The sequence below is a fragment of the Lolium perenne genome, chromosome 5 (genome assembly GCF_019359855.2).
Source record: "Lolium perenne isolate Kyuss_39 chromosome 5, Kyuss_2.0, whole genome shotgun sequence".
Lineage (NCBI taxonomy): Eukaryota > Viridiplantae > Streptophyta > Magnoliopsida > Poales > Poaceae > Lolium > Lolium perenne.
In genome coordinates, this window is record NC_067248.2 from 81,240,556 (window position 1) to 81,254,236 (window position 13,681).

A 13,681-nucleotide genomic window follows, 5' to 3' on the forward strand; every position below is an offset into this window, starting at 1 on the left:
TTATTTCTCGTCTATTTTGCCGAAAAAACGAGGACAAGAGACTGGAAACGGTGATGCATCTAGCTTCGAGTACGTCGGATTAAGACTTCATGAGCAACACTAGTCCGACGTAAGTACGCAGTATACAGACAAGACAGTGGACTAGACATTGCTACCCACGTCCCTCTGCGCCCCTTCAAAGAAATCATACTCCGTACTAGAATCTCGAAACGTAGGAATTAGTCTGACACGATTTCTGATTGTTTAATTCATAGGATTGCAATTTTCAGAATTCATTGACAATACATTTTTATACAAAAACAAAAAATCCTTCATTGTGTAACCGTATGTTACTACTAGTATTTCTTTTGGTTTTCACACGCAATCAAATGTTATTGGATCCAAATACCGTTGTTTCTCAATCCTATATATTTGGAGATGATCATCACTCTCTAATCATACAATTTTCATATTCCCGCACTTTGAAAATCTTGCGAATAATCAAAGCAGCCAAAATCTATGGTGTGTATTGTATATGTTTATGCCATGCTTAGTTTCATCGAATATTGTTTGGTTGCATCGCGGGGAAACCGCGTGAATTTAGATTAATTGTTGCATGTTTGTTTGTGGTGTGACCAACTGCTTTTGCAACGAAACAACCCCCCCACCATGTACGCATTGTTTGGGTCGCATGCATGATGTGTACAAAATGTTAAAATAGAAATAATGTAGGAATTGAATATGATTGCATGTTGAATTAATCCTATATGAGAGAAATCACACAAATTTGAATTGCATGTTCTTTGGTTGTAGTGCTACACAAAAAACACGTGAATTAGTATGAATTATCATGTATTCAAGAATCAAAGGAGCCACTGAGATTTGAATCCCACAAAATTTCTATGAATTTTCTTCGAACCAAACAAGCCCAACAAGATTCCAAAGGAATATAATACAATCGAATCAAACAACTTCCGTTGTTGGAATATTTCCTTAGGACATCAATCCAATAGAAACTATATGATCCAGCCAATGACAATCTGGTCGGTGTAGGCTCGAGGAGGCCAATTGTATATATATGTTTGGACCCGGTTGGTTGAGTGATCATGCTCGTGACATCCAGCCTGAAAGGTAAAATTCGGGCAAGGCCAGCGTGACGCCACAATGCTTATGAAATATTCAAAAGCGCGTAATATTTGTGAAATTTTAATAATAGCTACTACTTATGTGAATTTTTTTCGTTCATACGCTTATTGGAGGGTAGGCTAACCCTAATGGCCTCCTCAAGATCCCTACCTCTACCAAGGTTTCCCGAGTTCATCCACCTCGATGGGTTCCTTGCCACTTTCGACCATGTTGTGGGCATCATTTCGGGTTCCCGTACCACGGCCGATCCTTTTCAGAGTCCCGAACCCGATGCCATAATATTTGTTTGAAAAAAATTCAAGACCGCACAATATTTGTTGAAATAAATGAATAAGCATTTTTAAATAGCTAAATAAAAGAAGTACGAATTTTGAAAAATTTATTTTTTCTAAAACATTAATTGGAGCATTGACATGTTGAACCCACTTGTCGATTTTGCTATCAACATGACTAACTAGCTGATTAGATAACCAAGTGGTGAAATTTGCAACATATTAGACAACCACATGGTGGAAACTGCAAAAAAAATGTCCAAGTGGTGGTTTGTGCAACATATAGAGCAGTACAGTATATGGTAGTACAAGATGAAGAGGCCTCCAAGATGAATGTGCACCGCCGTGGGCCGTGGTAATATATCATGATGATGGCAAAGGATCTTTTCTCTGCTGAAACTGTCGAGCTGATTTGATGAGACAAAATACAGCTCCACGGCGTGCAAGGACGGTATACGATACATTAGCTTCTTCTCGGGTCACACGCCTTCACGACGGGTGCGATAGTGCAGCAGAGACCAGAGAGAGAAGGCACGCCCGTAGTACTCGTATTATTGATTTCAATTCAAATTGTTTTTTTTTGCCTGCTTCTCCGTCTTCTTCATCTCCATCTTCTCTGGCGACCCCGCCTACGCCAGCAGCCCTTGCACCACCGCCGCCATGCCTTTTTCGGATCATCTCGAGCCACCTGTTTGATGGTACTAGTAGGAGTTGTGGACTTTTATCCATATCGCTCTACCAGCTGCCGCTCGCACTGTCCTCCAATACCTCATACCCAAACGCCAGCGTCCCACTCCCACACCCCCACACCCACTTGACCGCATCCTTCCAATGGCGAGATCGATCAATGAGAGTGGCAGTTCTTGGGTGTTTCCTGATGGCCCCCTTGAAGAAATTGCATCCCGATGCGATGTCATCACCGCCGAGAGCCTCGTCGGTTCATGCAAGTTTTATCATGATTCAGCAACACAAAGTGTAGCTCTGCCTGCATCTCAGCCGTTTGGCATGCCCTGTGTTCTTCATACTCACCAAACTGAGGTACCGCCCGCGCACAATCCCTTCTCCCGCGTCCACAAGTTCAAGCAGGAGGGTGCGCAGAAGGACAAGCAGCATGATGCAAAAGATCGCAAGGGTACCTTGTGCCAACTGACACCGCTGGACAGGATCTCTTCCGATGCCGTGATTCCAGATGGTGGTACGGGCATGTGGGCAGGCGCGAATGGAGATTGGATCGCCCTTCTTGGCTTCCCCTGGAATTGGGAGCTTGTCAATGTGTACACTGGTCGCCGGATTCCTCTACCACCAATAGGTGAGTTTAAATCCACCCCGGATAAACTTGTGTTCGAGTCTAATGATCAACATCTTCAACTGTTGAAGATAGCTATTTGCCGAGTTCCAACAGCTGCTTCAAATTATACTAGTTTCTCTGTTCTTGCCATCTTCAACGCGGCAATTGCAGTCCTTCACTGTGCTTCTAGCAGATGGACAGTTCTTGACAACCAGTTCTTAGCGTACGGCTACTCCGATGCAATCATCCACAAGGGTATTGTATTTGCTGTAACTCAGACAGGCGAAGTTTATGCATGGAATCAACTTTCTTGGGGTAATTTTTCTCATCTCATATGATGTGTTTTCACTATTACCTGCTAGTTTCAGATTTAGCTTTAGCCTTTTTCTTTTTGTTGTGCAGTTTTCGTGTCATGCCTGTACCTTTCCCCCTCTATATTCAACCAAAATCAGCAGCGATATGCCTTTGAGTCAAAATAAAGTACTCCCTCCGATCCAAATCAAATTGACTCAGCTTTGTCTAGCCAGTGCATCTAGCTAGACAAACTTGAGTCAATTAATTTGTGCATATCTAGCTAGACACATCCAGTTGAGTCAATTAATTTGGATCAGAGGCAGTATTTTAGCTACATCATTATTCATGTATGTAATGAACTAATCAAGTTTTGTTGAACTGACTTCAAGCTGTGCTTTCCTTTGCAAGGTCCTTTGTTGATCAGCACGGCACCTATTCCGCCAGAACTTGATGAACAAGGTCGGTACAATCTTGGCTCCTGGTGGTTAGCACGATCTCCTGATGGTTCTATACTATTTCTGGTCCATACCTGGGGCGTTACTGACGGGCGGGATTATACTGGACTGGTTCGGATTTTACCTGCTGCTGCTACCTCTGAGGGTCGTCATGGTCGCACTATTCGCGGGTATGGTAAGGGTTTACTTGGCTGTGAGGTGTATGATACGTCTCAAACGTATCTATAATTTCTTATGTTCCATGCCACATTATTGATGATATCTACATGTTTTATGCATACTTTGTATCATATTATGGCATTTATTGGACTAACCTATTAACAAGATGCCACAGTGCCAGTTTCTGTTTATTATGTCTGTTTATTGCAGAAAAGGCCCAAAAACCAAAGTGCTCGGAAAAATCCAGAAAAATTACAGAAATTCTATTTCATCGGAAGACTCACGGAGCCAGAAGGGCAAGCCAGGGGGAGGCCCAGGGCCTCCTCCCCATAGGCCGGCGCGGCCTGGAGGGTGGTCACCCCACCCTATGGGGTGGGCCCCTCGGGACTCTTCCGACTCCGACTCTTCGCCTATTTAAGCCGTCGTGACCTAAAACTTCGACACCTCTTCACGAAACTCCAGAAAACATCCAGGGGCGCCGCCACATCGCGAAACTCCAATTCGGGGGACAGAAGTCTCTGTTCCGGCACCCTGCCGGGGTGGGGAATTGCCCCCGGAGTCATCTCCACCGCCGTCTTCACCGCCATCTTCACCGCCATCGCTGTCTCCATGATGAGGAGGGAGTAGTTCTCCCCTGGGGCTGAGGGCTCTACCGTAGCTATGTGGTTAATCTCTCTCTCTGTACTCCAATACAATGATCTCATGAGCTGCTTTACATGATTGAGATCCATATGATGAGCTTTGTATCGCTACTAGTTGTGTGCTACTCATGTGATGTTATTAAAGTAGTCTATTCCTCCTCCACGTGTGTAAAGGTGATTAGTGTGTGCACCGTGTGGTTCTTGTCGTAGGCTATGATCATGATCTCTTGTAGATTGTGGAGTTAATTGTCATTATGATAGTATTGATGTGATCTATTCCTCCTTCATAGTGTAATGTGGACAGTGCGTGCTCTATGTTAGTTCTTGGTTTATTTTTCAATGATCTATTATGCTCTAAGGTTACTTAAACATGAATATCGAATGTTGTGGAGCTTGTTAACTCCGGCATTGAGGGTTCGTGTAATCCTACGCAACGAATGATGTTCATTATCAAACAAGAGTGTATGTAGCACATATGAGAAGAAGTATTTATTATGCGATCAATGTTGAGAGTGTCCACTAGTGAAAGTATGATCCCTAGGCCTTGTTTCCAATACTGAAAACACCGTCTATTTACTGTTTTGTTGCATGTTTACTCGCTGCCATATTTTATTCAGATTGCTATTACCACTCATATACATCCATACTACTTGTATTTCACTATCTCTTCGCCGAACTAGTGCACCTATACACCTGACAAGTGTATTTGGTGTGTTGGGGACACAAGAGACTTCTTGCTTTGTGATTACAGGGTTGCTTGAGAGGGATATCTTTGACCTCTTCCTCCCTGAGTTCGATAAACCTTGGGTAATCCACTTAAGGGAAACTTGCTGCTGTTCTACAAACCTCTGCTCTTGGAGGCCCAACACTGTCTACAAGAATAGAAGCACCCGTAGACATCAAGCACTTTTCTGGCGCCGTTGCCGGGGAGGAAAGGTAAAAGGCACTCATACTTCGGTTCCAGGTAACAGTACTTTTCTGGCGCCATTGTGTGTGTGCTCGAAGCTATTTCCTTTAGACTCTGCAATTGCATCTTTTTGTTTCTTGTTTTTATTTTCACTAGTTAGGCATAATGGACAACAAAGAGCTTCTTATTCTATTTCCTGATTTAAGACATGGATGGTTTGATACAGAAATTAAAAAACCTATGGAACCTTATTTACATGATAGTAGCAATGTTATTAGTATGAATGCAATTACTGCTAATGCTATGAAGAAGTCTAAGCTTGGGGAAGCTGGTTTACATAAAAATAATCTTTTTAGCTCCTCCGCTTTGGAAGAAATATTTTGTTCTGATAATGCTTTATCTCCCATATGCGATAACTTTAATGATGCTTCTGATATTTTAAATCCACCTGCTGAAAGTATTCCGTACAAAATACCTATGGAAATTATTGAACGTGTTATGGATAACCGCTATGAAGGGGATGGAACTGTCCATCCTAGGAATCATTTATTGTTTTTGCATGAATTATGCGGGTTATTCAAGTGTGCAGGTATTTCAATGGATGAAGTTAGAAAGAAATTATTTGTTATATCGCTATCTGGTGAAGCGGCGCATTGGTATAAACTATTGAAGGACGGGCGCTCTCTTGATTGGAAGGATATTGTGCCTCTATTTTATTCCAAGTTCTATCCTCCAAGTGAAATTCACAAAGATCAAAACCATATATATAATTTTTGGCCTCATGATGGAGAGAGTATTGCCCAAGCATGGGAGAGATTGAAGACTTTAATGCTCAAATGCCCCAATCATGAGCTTCCAGGTAATATCATCATTGATAATTTCTATGCAAGACTTTCTTTTCAAGATAAGACCTTGCTGGATACTACTTGTTCTGGATCATTCACGAGCAATAAAGAAGAGTTTAAAAGGGACCTTCTTGATCGGATTAAGGAGAACGCTGAAGATTGGGAGAACGACAAAGGTAAAGAGTCAGGTATAAACTATGATTATGAATGCATTGAAACTTTTATGAATACTGATAAATTTCGAAATATGAGTGCTACTTATGGTCTTGACTCTCAAGTTGCTGCAAATCTTTATAAAGCCTTTGCTTCTCATTTAGAATTGCCTAAAAAGAATTTTGATAAGTATAATGAACCTTTTAAAGAGGCTTGCATGAAGAATGACATTGTTGTTAATGATTGCAATAAGCATGCTCAAACTCCTAAGAATGCTATTTCCTATAAGCATGTTAATTTTTGTGGAATACATAGACCTTGTGGAATTAATCAAATAGAAGATGAATATTGTATCCATCATAGGAATGAAAAAACTAGAAAGTGGTCTAGAGCTCTAGATGATCTTGGAGAAAAAGTGTGTGCCCTCTATCCTTTTATTTGTGAACTTTGCCATAGAGTTGGTCATTTTAATTTTCAATGTTCCTCCAATGATAATTCAAACCCCATGAGTGCTGCAAATTTGTATTGTGATGATGAAATTATTCCTAATCAGTATGATGAACTTACCTTATTTTTGAAGTGTGAAGAGTTATCAAGAAAAATTTCTTTGTTAAATATTAACGATCTTGATATTGATGATGTCCTGCATGGTTGTCTTTCTTATTGCATTGATAATAGCCATACAAATACTTACATACAAAATATTTTAGAAGATGACACCTTGCCAAAATATGATAGGACCGCTGTGTGTTTTCAATTAATTAATGAAAAGGAGGGATCCTCCCAAGTTTCTTCTATTGTTTCTAAAAGTAAATCAGGTTATGCGGACAAGCCACCCTTCAAGCCTCTTCCTCCTAAAGAAGGAAGCGAGGAGAGGGAAGAAGAGAAGAAGAAGAAGAAGAAGAAGAAGAAGAAGAAGAAGAAGGAGAATAAAAAGAAAGAGGTAACGGCGTATCCCCGCGTGAATGAGATAACGCTAGGTAACCGTAAGTATGTTGCTCCTAATGATTATTGTGATAATGAATCTGAATATGATGATCTTCCTATGCCCTTTACATACATTAGCGATCATGATTTGAATGAGCATACTACTTTTGATATTACAAATCTCTGGGAAACTAATTCTGAAAATGATAATAATTGCCATAGTGTCAGTGCTATCCATGCTTCCTCTCATAATGATATAGAAAGCTCTAAGCTTGGGGAAGAGGTGTTTGAAAATCCTTTTGCTACTGGTCATTATGTTCTTGATACATCTCCTTCTAATAACAATGATGGTATGATCATAGATAAACCGACTGTGAAAGATGACTATTCTATTTCTTATGATGACACTGTGCCTCCGATCTTTGATGATTATTATAAAGAATGCTATGATATAGGTTATAACTATCCTTATGAAACTTGTCATAGTCATGATTGGATTACCAAAAACAATTCTTTTAATATGCAACTTGTTTACCATGTTCAAATTATTGATAATAATCTTGCTCCAATTACTATTAATGAGAATAACTCTTCTTATGCCAAAATTAATGATACTTCTATGCATATGAACCATGATAAGAATGTTTTAAGTGACGGGTATATTGTGGATTTCATCAATGATGCTACTGAAAGTTATTATGAGAGAGGGAAATATGGTTACATGCATCTTAATAATATTAAGTTTCCCCTCTTTATGTTGAGAATCTTTAAGTTACTCGTGTTTTATCCTCTTATGCTTGTTACTTTGCTCTTCATGAATTCATATGTGTATAAGATTCTTCTGCATAGGAAGCATGTTAGGCTTAAATGTGTTTTGAATTGCCTCTTGAAGCTCTCTTTTGCTTCAAATACTATTTCTTGCGGGTGCATCACCAAAATTGCTGAGCCCATCTTAATGGCTATAAAGAAAGAACTTCTTGGGAGATAACCCATGTGTTATTTTTCTACAGTACTTTGTTTTATATTTGTGTCTTGGAAGTTGTTTACTACTGTAGCAACCTCTCCTTATCATGTTTTTGTGCCAAGTAAAGTTTCTATGTCAAAGTTGATGTTATATTTGGGATCGCTGCGCAGAAACAGCATTGCTGTCTGTCACGAATCTGGGCACAGTTCTCTGTAGAAAATTCGAAAAAATATGCCAATTTACGAGCGTAATCCTCAGATATGTACGCAACTTTCATTAGTTTTGAGTTTTTCCATTTGAGCAAGTCTGGTGCCAGCTTTAAATTCGTCTTTACGGACTGTTCTGTTTTTGACAGATTCTGCCTTTTATTTCGCATTGCCTCTTTTGCTATGTTGGATTCATTTCTTTGATCCATTAATGTCCAGTAGCTTTATGCAATGTCCAGAAGTGAAAAGAATGTTTGTGTCACCTCTGAACATGTGAATTTTTGATTATGCACTAACCCTCTAAAAAGTTTGCTTGAAGTTTGGTGTGAAGGAAGTTTTCAAGGGTCAAGAGAGGAGGATGATATACTACGATCAAGAAGAACGAAAAGTCTAAGCTTGGGGATGCCCCGGTGGTTCATCCCTGCATATTTCAAGAAGACTCAAGCATCTAAGCTTGGGGATGCCCAAGGCATCCCCTTCTTCATCGACAAAGTATCAGGTTCCTTCTCTTGAAACTATATTTTTATTCTGTCACATCTTATATACTTTACTTGGAGCGTCTGTATGCTTTTGTTTTTGTTTTTGTTTGAATAAATGATTGTTTGGGAGAGAGACACGCTTCGCTGGTTCGTATGAACACATGTGTTCTTAGCTTTTAATTTTCATGGCGAAGGTTGAAACTGCTTCGTTAATTGTTATATGGTTGGAAACGGGAAATGCTACATGTAGTAATTGGTATAATGTCTTGAATAATGTAAAACTTGGCAATTGTTGTGCTCATATAGATCTTGTTTAAGCTCTTGCATCATGTACCTTGTACCCATTAATGAATAATTACATAGAGCTTGTTAAAATTTGGTTTGCATGATTGGTCTCTCTAAGTCTAGATATTTTCTGGTTGAGGTGTTTGAACAACAAGGAGACGATGTAAAGTCTTATAATGCTTACAATATGTTTATATGTGAGTCTTGCTGCACCATTTCATACTTGAGTTTGCTTCAAATAACCTTGCTAGCCTAAACCTTGTATCGAGAGGGAATACTTCTCATACATCCAAATACTTGAGCCAATATTCATGCCATTTGTGTCCACCATACCTACCTACTACATGGTATTTCTCCGCCATTCCAAAGTAAATTGCTTGAGTGCTACCTTTAAACCATTCAAAATTTATCACCTCTGATTTGTGTCAATGTTTTATAGCTCATGAGGAAGTATGTGGTGTTTATCTTTCAATCTTGTTGGGCAACTTTCACCAATGGACTAGTGGCTTCATCCGCTTATCCAATAATTTTGCAAAAAGAGCTGGCAATGGGATTCCCAGTCCCAAATTAATTAACAAAAATAGACACTCCTCCATGGTATGTGATTGTTGGACGGCACCCGAAGGATTCGGTTAGCCATGGCTTGAGAAAGCAAAGGTGGGGAGGAGTGTCATCATAATAAAACTAAAATTAAAAGGCACTCCTTCGTGGTATGAGATTGTTGGCAGGCACCCGAGGATTCGGTTAGCCATGGTTTGTGAAAGAAAGGTTGGGAAGAGTGCCACCCAAAAATAAAATAAAATGGGAGCCGCTCTTTGAAGGTTTGTTTGGCAAGGGGGTTAGAGTACCCGCTACCATTCGTTGACAACAACAAACACTCCTCAAAACTTTACTTTTATGCTCTCTATATGTTTTCAAAATCAAAGCTCTAGCACAAATATAGCAATCGATGCTTTCCTCTTTGAAGGACCATTCTTTTACTTTATTGTTGAGTCAGTTTACCTATTCTTTCTATCTTAGAAGCAAACACTTGTGTGAACTGTGTGCATTGATTCTTACATGTTTACCTATTGCACTTGTTATATTACTTTGTGTTGACAATTATCCATGAGATATACATGTTAAAGTTGAAAGCAACCGCTGAAACTTATATCTTCCTTTGTGTTGTTTCAAAGCTTTCTACTAAGAATTTATTGCTTATGAGTTAACTCTTATGCAAGACTTATTGATGCTTGTCTTGAAAGTATTATTCATGAAAAGTCTTTGTTATATGATTCATCTGTTTACTCGTTATCTTCATCATTGCTTCGAATCTCTGCATTCATCTCATGTGCTTTACAATATTATGATCAAGGTTATGATGGCATGTCACTTAAGAAATTATCATTGTTATCGTTTACCTACTCGAGGGCGAGTAGGAACTAAGCTTGGGGATGCTTGATACGTCTCAAACGTATCTATAATTTCTTATGTTCCATGCCACATTATTGATGATATCTACATGTTTTATGCATACTTTATATCATATTATGGCATTTATTGGACTAACCTATTAACAAGATGCCACAGTGCCAGTTTACATTTGTATGTCTGTTTATTGCAGAAAAGGCCCAAAAACCAAAGTGCTCGGAAAAATCCAGAAAAATTACAGAAATTCTATTTCATCGGAAGACTCACGGAGCCAGAAGGGCAAGCCAGGGGGAGGCCCAGGGCCTCCTCCCCATAGGCCGGCGCGGCCTGGAGGGTGGTCACCCCACCCTATGGGGTGGGCCCCTCGGGACTCTTCCGACTCCGACTCTTCGCCTATTTAAGCCGTCGTGACCTAAAACTTCGACACCTCTTCACGAAACTCCAGAAAACATCCAGGGGCGCCGCCACATCGCGAAACTCCAATTCGGGGGACAGAAGTCTCTGTTCCGGCACCCTGCCGGGGCGGGGAATTGCCCCCGGAGTCATCTCCACCGCCGTCTTCACCGCCATCTTCACCGCCATCGCTGTCTCCATGATGAGGAGGGAGTAGTTCTCCCCTGGGGCTGAGGTCTCTACCGTAGCTATGTGGTTAATCTCTCTCTCTGTACTCCAATACAATGATCTCATGAGCTGCTTTACATGATTGAGATCCATATGATGAGCTTTGTATCGCTACTAGTTGTGTGCTACTCATGTGATGTTATTAAAGTAGTCTATTCCTCCTCCACGTGTGTAAAGGTGATTAGTGTGTGCACCGTGTGGTTCTTGTCGTAGGCTATGATCATGATCTCTTGTAGATTGTGGAGTTAATTGTCATTATGATAGTATTGATGTGATCTATTCCTCCTTCATAGTGTAATGTGGACAGTGCGTGCTCTATGTTAGTTCTTGGTTTATTTTGCAATGATCTATTATGCTCTAAGGTTACTTAAACATGAATATCGAATGTTGTGGGGCTTGTTAACTCCGGCATTGAGGGTTCGTGTAATCCTACGCAACGAATGATGTTCATTATCAAACAAGAGTGTATGTAGCACATATGAGAAGAAGTATTTATTATGCGATCAATGTTGAGAGTGTCCACTAGTGAAAGTATGATCCCTAGGCCTTGTTTCCAATACTGAAAACACCGTCTATTTACTGTTTTGTTGCATGTTTACTCGCTGCCATATTTTATTCAGATTGCTATTACCACTCATATACATCCATACTACTTGTATTTCACTATCTCTTCGCCGAACTAGTGCACCTATACACCTGACAAGTGTATTTGGTGTGTTGGGGACACAAGAGACTTCTTGCTTTGTGATTACAGGGTTGCTTGAGAGGGATATCTTTGACCTCTTCCTCCCTGAGTTCGATAAACCTTGGGTAATCCACTTAAGGGAAACTTGCTGCTGTTCTACAAACCTCTGCTCTTGGAGGCCCAACACTGTCTACAAGAATAGAAGCACCCGTAGACATCAGTGTACAGCATGGACACCAGTCAGTTGATGCCACCGAGGCCATGGAGGAGGATTATTTCCCTTGGATCATATTCTCTCTTCCTTGGAGTGAACTATCCGATTATCATTCCAGTAGAAGACGGGGCAGAACATGACCGTCCAAATATGGCGAGAAGCAACTCTGTTTACACATCGCACCATGCAGTAGGCCTTGCATATCCTCCTTCTCCAGAAATTTGCCGCTTCAGTTTGAATTCTGAAGACTGTACTGTTGGTTTCCAAACCAACATTAGATGGACATGGCGGCAGGTTCCGTTGTGGCTCATCCCAAGCTTCGCCAACGCCCGGCAATGGAACCTGCCTTCGCGTCACAGGTCCAGAAAGAAGGGCTGATGTACTTTATGTAATACTCGTGTTGTAATGCAAGATTTGTATCTGTTGAACTATTTCATTTGCATGTTTATCTCTACCTAGGCTACTCCCTTTCCGTAGTTGTGTTGTACTATCTGTTGAACTATTTCCTTTGCATGTTATCTCTACCTAGGCTACTCCTCCGTAGTTGTTAAATTGATGTAATGCTCCTACAATGCACGCTACACTGGGCGTGTGGCCTGTAATGTTATCAAACACCTTTTGTACTCGTTCTAGTAAGCATTTCACACTATAGCTCACATAATTAAAGTACTCCTACAACGTATTAGTTGAAAGATATCACTCATAAGTAAGTACCCCTCTTTGAGCTTATGCGGAACATAAATGACTATTTTAGAAATATATACTCTCGACACAAGATTATATTAAAAACAATGGTACATAGTTCTATTAGAAAAAGAAAGTGTGAATAGTAGAATGATGGAGAAGTGTTTTTTGAGGTCTGTGCATAGCTAGTGTTCATGGTGCAAAAGCACTTAGACTAGTCACAATTGGAAGTATACTAGTCTATGATACAACACCTTCAATGCATAGTATCATGAATTAGTATCATGCAATGTTGCGAAAAACCAATTATTCATTTCTTTCCAAATAGACTAGCTTTGCGAGGATGACAAAACATTTCTTTATTGCCCTCTCGTATGAATCTCCTCCATACATCACCTCTCATACCGATTGAAAGCCATTCCAAATCGTTGGTTCAAGACCATGAATACCAAGCCAATTTTGTTAGCTAGTTGGACCACCCTCGGATTGAGAACCAACGGTTGAAAGAAAGGTGGGCGCCAACTCATATTTTTTTCTCGAGAGTCCGACACTTGATGTTGATTGCAAAGTTCACAAAGGCCAAAATTTTGACATCCTCTTTGTGCAAGTCTTGCCACCATCCAAACTCGGTTTTGAAGTACCAACCAAGAAAAAAAAAAGCTTGCACTTTGGAGGACCCCATGGACCATGAAAATTTTGAAAAACTTCCAGTAAATCATGCATATTTCGATTTATATTTTGGTAAAGTTTCATTCGATTTGAATCATAGGTTTGTGAGCAAATATATATTTAGTTTAAACTAGTGCTCGAGTACGTAAGAATCTATTTAATCACAAGCTAGTCATCCGAATGGGATGAAATATTCATAGATTTTAAAACAAGGAATCTACATATTACTGGATTTTTTTTCAAAATTTTCTGAATAGTTTTTCTTTTTTAGCTTCGAAATAAGAGATAGTTTGGAACGTTGGATCTCAAATGGATGGTAGATGGTGGGACACAGTCACAATGTATCTTGGAAGCATCAAGTCACTGAAGCTCTGTCCGGTTTCCAAACCAAGCTAGGA

At 40.1% G+C, this 13,681-nt stretch overlaps 1 non-coding gene across 1 annotated transcript; it reads right to left on the minus strand.

The window, feature by feature from the left end:
* Positions 1-5,889: 5,889 nt before the first annotated feature.
* Positions 5,890-5,995, minus strand: LOC127304979 (small nucleolar RNA R71). The gene has a single exon (XR_007853643.1). It is a non-coding gene; the product is annotated as a small nucleolar RNA R71 (small nucleolar RNA).
* Between the last annotated feature and the right edge of the window lie 7,686 nt (positions 5,996-13,681).